General features: G+C 41.1%; 1 pseudogene across 1 annotated transcript; it reads left to right on the top strand.

The window, feature by feature from the left end:
• Window positions 1-3,320: 3,320 nt before the first annotated feature.
• On the top strand, window positions 3,321-9,508 carry LOC147865549 (leucine-rich repeat receptor protein kinase HPCA1-like; annotated as a pseudogene). The gene is made up of 19 exons (XR_015529662.1): window positions 3,321-3,616; window positions 3,987-4,125; window positions 4,319-4,390; window positions 4,502-4,573; window positions 4,678-4,749; window positions 4,878-5,051; window positions 5,281-5,355; window positions 5,550-5,621; window positions 5,713-5,784; window positions 5,909-5,977; window positions 6,063-6,134; window positions 6,234-6,305; window positions 6,421-6,558; window positions 6,680-7,149; window positions 7,326-7,484; window positions 7,606-7,751; window positions 8,008-8,202; window positions 8,613-8,854; window positions 8,989-9,508. The product of XR_015529662.1 is annotated as a leucine-rich repeat receptor protein kinase HPCA1-like (transcript).
• The last annotated feature ends 5,429 nt before the right edge of the window (window positions 9,509-14,937 follow it).

The following is a 14,937-nucleotide window of genomic DNA, read 5'->3' as shown; positions in this document are numbered from 1 at the left end:
GGGGGATTAGCAAAACTACCAGAATTTTGGGGGGCAAAATAGCCAAAATGTTGAGAAGTACCAAAAATTTGGGGGGCAAAATAACCAAAATGTTGAGGACTACCAGAAAGGAAAGGAATATGTATTGATAAATCTCCTCATTGCCAATGATGTTGGGATTTGATAGACGTCTACCTAGAATCTTCGAAAACATCCCTTGAATTGTACATTTTATTTTGACAAGTTGACTTTTACAATAATTTTCAACGCCGGTTGGCAATTTCATAAGATGCATGTCCAAAACAAAGATGTATGGCCTTAGCATCTATGTTCCAAGTGCTTGAGATTTTATTTCTTTTTTTAAAGAAATATGCACCTTAATATATTACTTGAGAACTGTACATAGAGAAAACAGAAGGAGACATTTCGTCTCACTTCTATTGTGATACAAAAGCTAGTATAAGCATTTGATCAAACAGATGATGTCATATATGAAACAACTTGAGCCCTTTGTTTATCCTACAATATGCCATATCCTTGTTATGGTTTGTATGCCTCAAACCAAGGAATACTACTTTAGTTATACTAATTAGTATATCATTCACACTAGTTGTTTGTGAGCCTTGATTATTGGTCTAATATGAAGAATTTTGCTTTGTTGGTTTCCAAGTTCGTCAATTGGTGTGGGATCTTCATCGAGATAAGTTCAATATTTCATATTGCCTTGCTTGAAGTTACTAGTGCTCACAAAGGTTCAAGATAAACTTAAGAATCATCACATAGTGGACCTTCATACAATCTATGGGTGCGGGGGGGAGGATTATAACAAGTGGTTTCAACACAACACACAGAAAAACTAAGTTGCAAGAAGGGAGACATAGGTTTGCACATGGTGGCTACTAGGAGAACATATATTGCAAGAAGATTGTGCACAAAAATATAGCGATGAAGTTGTTGCACATCAACGTACCATTATGTCTCTATGCATATAAACATCTACCTACATAGTACCTACTTATGAGTCAATCAATAGATATATGTAGATAAATACAAAGATATAGAAATATCACATATACATTCATAGATACATGGATTATATGTAAATGGATACATACATGTCGAATATCCTTAAGGTATATACATATGTATGTACATCTAAAACCTTTATATGTTTGTCATGGCTCCTTTACCTAAGAAGTTTCTTCTACCTTAACCATAAGTATTATTGTCACAAATGCCATCAATCTCATTGGATCAAGAGACAAATATGGATATTCATTTTACATTATTTCATTTGCATAAGACACTTGATCATGTTTTTGAAAAGACACATAATGATTGTATAGACATGTAATTGTTTTCGAACAAGCAAGTAAGATTGGGCCCTCCAAATTTGAAGGTTCTTAAAAGGCTTCAAACTACAATATTGAGGATGTTTGAAGATGCTATGTGCCAGGTCATTGGATCATATCATTAGTATTAGTAATAAGAATATTTGTTAGCACTATTATAGTGTTGTTTTCAACCCCCAGGATCACTTTTAGAAAGTGAATTTGTAGAGCCATTTGATAAGTGGAAACGATTAAAAATAATTGGTGTGCATACTAATCACAATCTTAATAAGTATGCTTTAACATGTATGTGGGTATTATAGTGTGCACAATCAATAATTGAAATGCACAAAAGTTTTATAATGAATGTAACATAATACATGGTTTTAGAAACGAATCTTAAGGTCATAAAATATTGGGTGTTACAACTACATCCCTAAATAAAATTGTTTTAATAAAATACAGACATGTGATTATTCTCGTGCATATCGGTGCCAATTTTGACTAAAAAACGATGTTGTGTGTGCCTCTATTCTAATCAAGTGATCATAAAAAAAGATGGGTTTAATGTATTGTATTCATTGTTTGGGCTTGAAATAAGGACTTTTTTCTATATATGATCTATATAATTCATAATTGGAATTTGGTACATAAAGATGGAACTAGAAGACTAATTCAACCTTAATGCCATGCAAAATATCTTGCTCAATTTATTTTGATATTCGAACTCCCTTAATATTTAGTGTTCACCATACTCTACCTCAACAACTATCGCCATCAATACTAGGGCTTTTCTGATGTCTAAAAGGCCTTTAAAAATGTCACATGACATTGAAATCACTTTTATGAGTCATGGAACCCAAAATAGATACTCGTCATGGATAGGGGGCAAGTAGATACATTCGTTATCAATATCTCTCATGTCCAAAATCAAACACAACATAGGCCACAATCGAGATGCTATATGCATCTTTATATAATGATTATGTTGCATGTGAACGAGCTTCTCTTTTTTTGAGATGAATAAGATTAAAGAAACCAGACATTGGAAACCATTTGTGGATGTTTGGAGAGAGTATATGGAGTGAATCCTTTGAAGGTCAAAAGTGTATGTGGAATATTGGATCATTAACATCATTGTAATGTTTGATCAGTTGAATATGTGGTGCGAAATATATATTTCTATAATGTTTGCTATTAACAATCGACAACGGTTCCCGAACCGCGAAACCGCAGCTTAACGGTTTGGTTTGGTTCGATTTCAACAGTGAAAACCATGGTTAAACTGTTTAATGGTAAATTTTAATTTTAATTTTTAAATTTATAAAAAATTCTAAAAAATTGTTTCTAAACAATCTTTTCATTTTTAGACCTTATTCTCACATTTTAGGATCTATCTTTAAAATTAAAAAAATTAAAAAAAATGAAATATTTTAAATTAATATTTAAATTTAAAAAAAATAAATTAAATTTGACCTAAGTTAAAAACCAAAACCGCAGTTTTTATGGTTTGGTTTAACGGGTTCGTGGTTCGGTTCGGTTCAGGTTTCAAAAAATTTAAACGGTTCGGTTTTGACCCTCTCAAACCGAAGCGAAGCGAAGCGTTGCCGATTGTTATTTGCTATTGGGGTATGTATAGTGTTTCGTGATGAATTTCATCATCGTGGGGGAAGTTTGTAGTCATTTTTAGTTAAAGGAAGCAATGAAGAAATCAAAGTACATTGCATTTTTACTTAGGAAAATTATGTGGATATACTAAAAGGTTATGCACTCAACTCTACTGCTAAAAGTCAAACACTTCAAGAAACAGAGGATATACATTTCAAGTCAACGCCCAGAAAAGAGAGTTCCAAAGTCAGTGCAAAAAATGTTTGGAGTCTTGACCAGTCCTCTGTCTCTTTCTTTCTCATGCATGCATATATATATATATATATATGTATGTATGTATGTATTATAATGTATATATATATATATATATATATATCTCCCCTGCAGGCTGTTTTTGTGAACTCTGCATCACAGATGCACAATGTGTGATCCTATTGTTCAGTACCATAGCTATATTTCATCACCACCTTCTTCATCATCATCTGGTCTTTTTTTGGTAGCGGTACCATTTTTAACAGTAGCTCCCATGATGATGCTTCCTGAATGGGTGTTGGCCTCTCTGGTACCACCCCCACCAGATCAAGCCAGAATGTTGAAGCATCACTACCGTCTTCCGTACCTCTTTATCATCTTCATCATTCTCTCCTGCAATTCCCGTCTGCTTCGATTCGCAGATGCCGCCACACACCAGGATGATGGTGACTGCTGCAATCATACATACATATCAAACACATTAGCCCAATCACACACACATACATACATACATACATACACACATACATACCCCAAGAAATCTAATCATTGAATGAATACATATACATGTATCTAACTAATTATATACATATATGTGTCTACGAAATTTTATTTAAATCATACCTACATACACATATATACAGATGGAAATAGGCATGTCCATGTCAAATGATGTGATTTGTTCTGATATTGCAATGATGCTGTACTTCTTCTGTGTATCAAAGTCTGTATCTGATTTGCTTGATCATGCCAGAATGTATTTCCGTAGCATTCACCTATCTCTCTATTTTTGCTGCCATCCATATGCGTTTGCAGTGAATGGTCTGATGGCGATGGTTCACGCATGGGAACCGCAAGGGAAAAACATTCTTCAATGGTCTGGCACAGATCCTTGTGGATCTAATTGGACCGGGATACACTGTGATAACTCATCTCCGCAAAGGGTTACACAGATGTGAGTAAAATTATTCTCTTCACCGTAAACATTTTACTCAATCATACATTATGGTTCATTATACTCGATAAGGAATGACCACCGCCACGGCATCGATATTCATCATAGATTTGAAGTTTAACGATGTCATGCAATTCTATGGTCACTGATGATGATGCCATTTTTTACATAAAGATTTGCTTCTTAAATGCAGAGGTCTCTCTGGCTTGGGATTGGTTGGAACTCTGCCGGAAGATATACAAAACCTCGCCTCGCTCCAATCTCTGTAAGTTAATTCCTTGCTATCTTGATAGATCATATCGTGCAGGCTTAATCCTTTTGAATGGATTTTGCTAAAATAGGCTGTAATTCATTTGCTTGTAAATTCTTGAATCAGGGACATTTCTTACAACAACTTGAGTGGATCCCTTCCTAAAGGGATAAGCCAGCTTTCACATCTATCATTTCTGTCAGTACTTGCAGCAAACCCATGAGTTTTGTCAGCTTTTATTTAACTATAAACTTAATATATGTAACTTCTGAATACATGTATGATCAAAACGTTGGAAACAGGATGCTACAATGGAATTACTTCACAGGAAGCATTCCATTGGAATATGGGCAATTGAAGAACCTAACTTATCTGTAAGTGCTAAATCCCTGTCTCCTGGCATATATTTGTAAAAAAATGCATATTGGAATTTGGCAACTTATGATCACATGCACTATTTTGGATACCTTGTGGACCAATCAATGGGTTCTATTATGACCAGGTATTTGAATGGGAATGATCTCACTGGGTCACTCCCCAATGAATTAGGCTTGCTCTCCAACTTGTTTTGGCTCGACGTTGCGTTCAATCGCCTAAGTGGCCCCCTCCCTTCTTCTTCCGATGGACGGAGTGCTGACAATGTCGGCTTAGACAACTTGACGAGTGCTAAACACTTGTGAGTTCCTTACAAATCAAATACATACATGCATACCATACATACGTACATACATGCATGCATCCATCTATCCATGGAGTGTGTATGTATATGTATGTATGTGTGGCTGTATGTGTGTGTGTGTGCATGCATGCATGCATCCATCCATCCATAGATACATACATAAACTATGTATACAATATATGTTGTGACAACAATAAATTTACTTCTTTGTTTGGGTTGATTGCAGCCATTTGAACAACAACTCCTTTTCCGAAAGCATACCCCCAGCTCTATGCCATCCAGGAATGACCTTGATTCATTTGTAAGTGTTCACTGCAGAATTCAAAGTTTTCTGGATCAAATTACCCTGGAAAGTGTGCTATTTTTCGGCACCATACACGTGTGTGTGTGTTTGCGCGCGCACTGGCGTGGACGCAACATCATGGATGCATATCTAAGTCACTTGGAATAATTTGGGCCTTCACGAAGTTGATTTCATGACTTTTCTCTATGTAGGCTTCTCGATTCCAATAAGTTTACAGGTGTTATCCCAGAAGAGCTAGGCCTGTGCAGTAACCTTCTCATAATGTGAGTACAAACAAGAGACCCTACTGGTATTCATTCTTTTGTTTTTCTTTGTTTTTAATCTCTTTGCAACGAGTTGTGCAAAATTTCTCAGGAAGCTTACCAATAACAATCTACAAGGCTCGATTCCAAGTAACATCAGTCAGCTCAGGAACCTAACTGAATTGTAAGATTATTAGCACACCAACATGGTGGTTACATGTTTGTAAGAAATTTGAATACATACATACATACATACATACATACATATATATCACTCCAATGCTTCAGCATCATCATCACTTATGCAGGCAAGTGAATCAGAATTTTCTAGGCGGTCCTTTACCCAATCTCTCAAACCTAACCAGTTTATTGTTCCTGTAAGTATTGTGACTTGACATGGTTATTGTCGTCATAAAAAAGTAATATATGCAATATCCTGACTCTGTTTTCTTTTGACTGCAGGGATATCAGTTATAATTCGTTTGATGAGCCTTTCCCCTCTTGGGTGACATCCATGCAGGAACTCACAAATATGTAAGTTAATTTATTTAATATGTCATGGTCCCCTCTTGGCTGACATTCGTGGAATATGTAAGAGGTTATCTAGCTAAAAATATGTGTTGTTTTTTGCAGCCTAATGGAAAATACGACTATTTACGGCCAGATTCCAGCGCTCTTGTTTGCTTTACCTGTTCTCACTACTGTGTGAGTATGATGGCTTATATTTGTTATACAGTCTACGTTAATGGATTATACCTGGTCTTCCATTAACAATCCGATGTGGTTCTTTTTCTTGGTTTTGTTTTGAGTCTCTTTCCAGAAGGCTTTCCGGCAACAGGATTAATGGAACTTTAGATCTCAGCTTGGCCACCAATATGCTCACACTAATTTCTTTAGAGAACAACCAGATTGCCGGCCTTACTTTGGGATCGTTTAACCCAACTTCTGAAGTGCTACGGTATTAGGGAATATTTGATTGCTTCTTTATGAGTGAAAAACTGAATTTTGTTTTTTGGCATTGTTGAAGAAAATATTATTAATGGGCTTAGCTTTGTTTTTTTTTCTGCTTAATATTATAGGCTGCAAGGCAACGAACAAGTCTGCAGTTTCATAGCAAATTATTGTTCACCGAATTCGGTTATCATTGAGAGCCCTCCAGCTACGATATCTTGTAACAATAGTTGCGCTGGCACTTACACACCAAGTCCTGTTGATAAATGCTCCTGCGTTGTTCCGTACGAAGGAGTTTTAGTCTTTCGCGCACCACATTTCTCTACCCTCCAAAATATATCCTACTTTCAGGAGCTTGTCTCGTATATTGCTGATCAGTTGGAGATTAGAGAGAGCCAGGTGGTCATAACCTCAAAAAGTTTCAATGCTCAGAACCAATTGTTTGTTTCCATATCCATCTTTCCTAATACCGGTGCTTTAAAATGGACCCGAGATGATGTGATGCGATTTTCATCAGCATTAGGAAGTAATGGAATCCACATATATATTTTTGGACCTCCCGACTTCAACCAATACGTTTACCCTTATGATTTACCAGGTGAGTCTGCAATTATATGAGTGTGTGTGAGTGTGTTTCAACTCAGGTCGAGGTTTCCTATGGTGCATTGCTCGAAGGAAAAAGCAAAAAAAATGGTAGTCCATTTCTAAAAGACCAGCAAAAAATTGTCCAAAAGAGTCTAAAAGTGGCGGAAGAGTTGGCATTTTTTGTTTCAGTGAACGAGAGTAGTCCAGGAGGTGGATTGAGTATAGCAGCCAAGCTAGGGATTGGAATTGCAGGAGGGACCGTGGCATTGATAATCATTGTTCTCCTTGCATTTGCATTTCTCCAGAAGAAGCGAGCAGACAAAGCTGTGGAACATCAGAACCCATTTGGTATGCAATTCATGCCTTCCATTTTACAATTATGGCAGACTATCTTCTATATTGATATCTGAATCTCCTATCCTCATCCTCATCAATCAAACCATCATTGTTCTTTGTATATGCTATATAGCTTCATGGCCGGGATCAGACACGAAAGCCATGAGTGGTGCTGCTCCAAAAGTCGAAGGACCTCGGCGTTTCCTCTATAGCGAGCTCAAGCAAGCCAGTAATAATTTCAGCGAAAGCAACGAGATTGGCTCAGGAGGCTATGGAAAGGTCTGCATTCATCTCTTCTTGTGGATTTTGGAAAGGAACCTAAACTTTTTTCTGTATGATTTCACTAAATAAGCTAATATTTGGACTTTGGATATTGAGGAAGTAAACTTGTTTGAGAAGGTCCATTGCACCCTGAAATATAATCAGCTGTATAGGTGGAGCCATTAGCAAGTGGTTAACATGAAATATCTCAATTTGATTGAATTTCATGCGGAGAGATGAACAAAGTTTACTGATTTCGATACATTTAAATCAGGTGTATAAAGGCATTATTTCAACAGGGGAGCAAGTTGCAATCAAAAGGGCACGGAAAGATGCAATGCAAGGTGCAATGCAGTTCAAGAATGAAATCGAGCTGCTATCTCGAGTACATCATAAAAATGTTGTTGGTTAGAGCAAATGCTCGTGTATGAGTTCATGGCCAAAGGCAATCTTTGGGATAATCTATTAGGTGATAATGCATACAAACACACACACACACACACACACACACACACACACACACACACACATGGCAACATTACACACATCCGTACATTGTACATCTATACATATGTACATATGTATGCACACACATGCATACATACTGTACATCCATACACATATGAATGTGCATATGTATGTACATATGCTATGCATACATGTGTACCTACATCCATACCCATGAATGGTACATATAATCATACATACAAATGCACCTCCGTACATAACCACATACATAATACAATTCATACACATATATACATCCAAAGATACGCACGTACATACAAGCCTATGTATATTGATTTATAAGTCTGTCCACATATACATATCTAAAATGCATTAAAGGAATATACTCTGATTTTGGTAAGCTTGTGATAGGACGCGGTGGTTCGCGGATGAATTGGCGGCGGCGACTTATGGTTGCACTTGGTACAGCTAGAGGTCTTGCATATCTCCATGAGCTTGTGACACCGCCCATCATCCATAGGGACATAAAATCCACAAATATTCTTCTGGATGAGAGGAGTATAGCGAAGGTGGCAGATTTTGGCGTGTCAAAGGTCGGGCCTAGAGATGGAGATGGGTATCAAGTGGTAGAAACACAAGTGAAAGGGACTGAGGTAATGTATTTTGTTCAAATAACATCATACATGTGTGTATGTACATATGTACCAAATCTTGATCGTATATCTTTACGATACATGTGTATCGAGAGTATGTATATATGTTCCTAATTCTTTCGCTATGTGTATAGGGGTACCTGGATCCAGAGTACTACATGTCTCAACAACTTTCAAAGAAAAGTGATGTGTACAGCTTTGGGGTTGTGCTGTTGGAACTTATAACAGCAAGGGCCCCACTTGAACGTGGCAAAAACATAGTGAATGAGGTGAAAACAGCCATAGATAAAGGCGGATTATCAAGTGTGAGGTCTCTACTAGACCCAAGGCTCCGAGAAGAAGAACTTTCAGAACTAGGTGCATTTGTAAGGCTAGCATTATCATGTGTTCAAAACCATGGGGTTGATAGGCCATCCATGGGGGAGGTTGTGAAACAACTAGAGGAGCTTGTTGACGTTGATTATCCCGAATCTGGATCTTCAACAGTAGAGCCGGCCAAGAATTCACGGAAGCATCCATATGGATTTGAAAGTGCTTCGAGAGACTCCTCCATGTCTTCTTTCCCTAATAGTTCTAATAATGTCCAATCATTTGGATCACCTTGAGAGGGTAGTATATCATCTTGTGTCAATTCATCGAAATGTTTTTTTCTTTAAGGCTATAAATATATTGGAAGATTCATTATTGTTATTAGATTGAAGGAAGTGAATCTGTAATGCCAATTTGTTAATCAAATTTGTATCGTATTAAATAATACTAAAGTCAGAATACAAGAGTTATATTTTAAACAGTCGGGTGTTTTAAGTAAATTTGTGAAGCCATTTTATCTAAGGGGAAAGGTTTTTCGGGGAGAAAAGTATAATAGGTGAAATATCCTCATATAATTGTATATATATATATATAATTGCTGGAACCACTTCCATGACAAGGGTTGAAACCCTTCACCAAAATCCAACCCTTCCTAGTTGCCATTGCTTCATCTTGACCATGAGATAATTTTGCTCAATCTTTCCTCATGCCATGCATATTGGATTACTATGAAATTTCCCTTTCTATATTTCAGTATTTTGGAGACAATGTTTTGTAATTTACTCACAACTAATAATGCAAAGGGGGGGGATTAATAACATCTCTTAAGAGTCCAACAATGGCCTAGTAAATGGGACGTGTGATGTTCAATTTATAAAACCTTAGGTCATTGGGATGGTTGGCAAGGGCCCTAGCCAATGTATGAAACATCAAGTTGTCTACCTTCCATTTGCATCTTCTTAAAGAGACTTGTTGGGAGCCATGATTATTGGTCTAACATGAAGAATCTTGCTTTTTTGGGTCCCACGTAACAATCGGCAACGGTTTGGTTTGGTTTGAGAGTGTCAAAACCGAACTGTAAAGAATCGATGGTGATTCTTGTGCAGCGGAATAGACTAGAGATATGTGTTGTGAGTGTGTGTGTGTGTATGAGAGAGAGAGAGAGAGAGAGAGAGAGAGAGAGAGAGAGAGAGAGAGAGAGAGAGAGAGAGAGAGAGAGAGAGAGAGAGAGAGAGAGAGAGAAACACAAGATAGATAGATTTGAACAACAATAGAATACTCAAGAAGATGTATCTTACAAAGGAGATTAATCGACCTAATTACAAAGTAGGAGGAGAGTGCTTTATATAGTCACTCACTCTCTTTATTAACTACTGAAGCTCATGGGTCATGGGGAATGTGAAAACTCATTAGTTATGTGTCATAGTTATGTGACTTTTGACCTTTGAGTGCACACTCTCAAGGGTGTGTTCACACACTAGACTAGGTTGAGCTTGATTCTCAACACGCCCCCTCAAGCTCAACTTTGGTCGGCTACTTTGGTTGATGTCTGCTTCAGCTCGTATCCAGTTCGGACGGTATGCGGTTTTCGCTTGTACTCCCCCTCAAGCTTGGCAAGTCAAGGACTGTCAATCCAAGGTCAATCCAAGGTCTGGCAAGAATTGCCGAAGCTTGTCAGCTCCTAGGGCTTTGGTGAAGATGTCGACTATCTGAAGATTCGTAGTGATATGTTGAAGGTCGACATCGCTAGCCTGAACACGCTCTCGAATGAAGTGATAGTGCACTTCGATATGCTTCGTGCGTGCGTGGAACACCGGGTTCCGAGCCAGATAAATACTGCTCATGTTGTCGTAGTAAAGGAGAATTAGATCTTTGATGGGAATGCCCAAATTCTTTAATATCCTCTTGATCCATACAACTTCACATGCAGCCACCGCTGTGCCCCTGTATTCGGCCTTTGTGCTCGAAAGAGCAATGGTTGGTTGCTTCTTGCTACTCCAGGAGATGGCTCCACTTCCGAGGGAGAAGACGAAACTAGAGGTTGATTGTCAGTCGGCTTTGTAGCCTGCCCATTCGGCATCTGTGTACCCCTCAAGTTGAATTGGCGTGGCCGACTTATAGAGAATGCCATAGTCCATTGTTCCACTCACGTATGGTAGCACTCTCTTAGCACAATCCAAATGGATATCTTGTGGCGTTTGCATGAACTAACTAAGAAGGCCGACCAGATAGCTCATGTCTGGTCGAGTGATCGTGAGGTAGATAAGACTACCGATTAGTTGTCGATACTGAGTCGGCTCACACTCTGTGGTGCCAGAATTGGCATCTAGTTTGAGGTTTCGGTCGAGAGGTGTTGCCACAGACTTGCACTCAGCATCCCAAACTTGTATAACAAGTTGAGAATGTAGTGCCGTTGGGAGATCATAATCCCGGCTGGAGTCCGAATTACCTCGATGCTAAGGAAGTAGTGGAGCTCTTTCATGTCCGTCATCTCGAATTTGTTGGAAAGGAGGGATTTGACCTTGTTGATGTCGACTAGATGCTCACCTCCAATGACCAGATCATACACGTATAGGATGATGACGATTGGACTTTCGGAATCGCTTATTACATACAAAGAATTGTTGACTTTTGACATTCAGAAACCGATTCGATGAAGATATTGTGTTATCTTCGAGTGCCAAGCATGTGGTGCTTGCTTAAGGCCGTAGAGGGGCTTCTTGAGTCGGCATATGGCTTTCGGATCAATGTTGGATTCGAAGCTGGGTGGTTGTATCATGTACACCTCCTCTTCTAATTCGCCTTGAAGAAAAGCGTTCTTGACATCCATCTGGTGGAGGTGCTACCCTTTTGTTGATGCAAGCGCTATCACGGTTCGCATGGTTATCATCTTTGCCACCAGGGCAAAGGTCTCTTCATAGTCGATGCCCTGTGTTTGTGCGTAGCCCTTTGCTACGATGTCGTGAAGATTCCGGGTCATGGTGAGAAACTGGGGAACATCGGAGGAATCGACGGGGTGGAGTATGTGCACTGTAAAGAATAGCGTGCGGAAGCAAGTAGAAAACCGAACATAGAAAATATGCAGGTTTAATGGAGAGCTTGAATATACACAGTACGTGTTGGGAATCGACGCTTCGATTCACCTTCACCACTCGGCCACAACCGAGTAATCGCGAATCAATGCAGCAGAAAATAGGAACCACAGAGAGAAACACACGAATACACAGGGATTAACGTGGAAAACCCTAGATGGGAAAAACCACGGGAGTACAAGACTCCAAACCAACACTATACAAAGAGAAGTATACAATGGCGAGCTGCAAGGCGACGACCTTGAGCTCGCTGTCCTCGCCACAGGCGGCGGAAATACACAGAGGCGTCGTCCTCTTCCTCTCTCACGCTCTATCTCTCTCTCTCTCTCTCTCTCACACGGCTGCTCCCTCTTCACTCCTCTTGAGTGGAAAAAACAGAAAAATGATCAGCAGCAATAAAACAGTTTGCCCTAAGTCATATTTATACATATATGACTTTGGGGCTATTTACAACTATAGCCTCAGGGGCCCATAGCAAACATATTCACGGATATGTCCCTGCATCCGGATCGCTCTCCGGGTACATTCGTCATCCGGCTCCGAAGCCGAGGTCTTCATCATCCGGTTCCGAAACCGAAACCGGGCTCGTCGGCATTCATCTCCGACATCCGACCATCCCATCCGAAGGGACCGTAATCCCAACAAACTCCCCCTTCACTTCGGCATGGGATGTCTTTCCAATCCGATCCTCTTCCGGCATGCTTCCAGCTTGTCGGGTGTGAGCACCTTGGTCAGCATATCCGACCCGTTCTCGTCCGTGTGGATCTTTGTCAGCACGAACTCCTTGTCTTCTATCCTTTCCCGGATCCAGTGATATCTTCGCTGGATGTGCTTCGTCCGGGAGTGATAGGCCGCGTTCTTCGCAAGGTGGATTGCACTCTGACTGTCGCAGTAGAGTCGGTACTCCTCCTGCCGGATACCGAGCTCTCTAATGAAGTCCTTCATCCATATTATTTCCTTGCCGGCTTCAACAGCCGCCATGTACTCCGCCTCCGTGGTTGACAACGCAACCGTCTTCTGCAGCCTCGACTGCCATGAAACAGCTCCCCCTGCATACGTCATCACATACCCTGATGTGGACCGGCTGGTATCTGCATCAGCCGACATATCCGAATCGGTGAAGCCATCGAGTTCGGGCTTACCGGAGCCGAATCGGAGGCACACGTTTGCCGTGCCCTTCAGGTATCGGAGTATCCACTTGGCCGCGTTCCAATGCTCTTTGCCGGGATTGCTCATGTACCGGCTCACCACTCCGACTGCGTATCCAATGTCCGGTCTTGTACACACCATTGCGTACATCAAGCTTCCGACGGCAGAGGCATATGGCACTTTCATCATGTCCTCCTTCTCAGCCTTTGTCTTGGGGCTTTGCTTGCTGGACAGCTTGCAGTTTGCCGGGAGGGTCGATCCGACCGGTCTTGCTTCCGACATGTTGAACCGTTTAAGCACCTTCGTCACGTACTTCTCCTGTGACAGCCACAACTGCTTCTTACTCCGGTCCCGGATGATGTGCATCCCTAGTATTTGTCTCGCCGGACCCAAGTCCTTCATTGAGAAGGTTCGGTGAAGAGCCTTCTTCAGCATCCGTATCTTGACCTGGTCCCGTCCGACGATCAACATGTCGTCCACGTACAGGAGGAGTATTAGAAAGTCTCCTCCTTCGAACTTCTTCACAAACACGCAGTGGTCGGACTGCGTTTTGAGGTACCCTTCGTCGGTCATGAAGGAGTCGAACTTCCGGTACCATTGCCGGGGAGCCTGCTTCAGTCCGTAAAGGCTCTTCTTCAACCGGCATACCAGGTGCTCCTTCCCTTTCTTCTCGAATCCTTCCGGTTGCTGCATGTAGATCTCTTCATCGAGGTCACCATGAAGGAATGCCGTCTTCACGTCCATCTGTTCTACCTCGAGGTCCATGCTTGCCGCTATGCTCAGCACCGTCCGGATGGAGGTCATCTTCACTACCGGGGCAAATATCTCGTCGAAGTCGACGCCCTTCTTCTGCTGAAACCCCTTCACCACGATCCTGGCTTTGTATCTCGGGGGGTTTCCGGCATCTCCCGGTTTCAGCTTGAACACCCACTTGTTTCGAAGTGCCCGCTTTCCTTTCGGCAACTCCACAAGTTCATATGTGTGGTTCTCATGCAGGGAATCCATCTCGTCCTGCATGGCACTCAACCACCTGCGGCTCTGGGTGTCATGTTTTGCTTCTTCAAAGCTCTCCGGCTCCCCCTCGTCGGTTAGCAGCACGTGCTCTAGTTCCGGAAATCTCCGGGGGGCCCTTCTCTCTCTTAGAGGATATCTCCGTTCCGGAGCTTCGGTAACCGGTTCTTCCGATTCTTCTTCATCCGAATCCATTTCGGGATCGGGGCCGGTTCCGGTATCATTTTCATCTTCTTCGGCCGGTTCTGTTTCTTCACCGTCTTCGGCCGGATCCTCGAGTGCTAACCGGTCCCTTGCCGGTCGGGACTGCTCTTCGTAGAGTTGATCCTCACCGGTCGACTTGGAGCTCTTCATCTTCTTCTCCGACTCCCAGTCGGCGAGTGTCTTGTCCTCCATGAAGATGATGTCTCGACTCCTGAATATCTTCTTGTCGACCGGGTCCCATACTCGGTAGCCGAACTCGTCGTCGCCGTAACCGAGGAATATGCATGGCCGGGTCTTTGGATCTAGCTTTCCTCTCCG

Source organism: Azolla caroliniana, unplaced genomic scaffold (genome assembly GCF_043228905.1).
Source record: "Azolla caroliniana isolate FFs.n. ecotype wild unplaced genomic scaffold, voAzoCaro1.0.p SCAF_4, whole genome shotgun sequence".
Classification (NCBI taxonomy): Eukaryota; Viridiplantae; Streptophyta; class Polypodiopsida; order Salviniales; family Salviniaceae; genus Azolla; species Azolla caroliniana.
The sequence above is the reverse complement of the archived record's forward strand: the minus strand, read 5'-3'. Positions and strand labels throughout refer to the sequence as shown.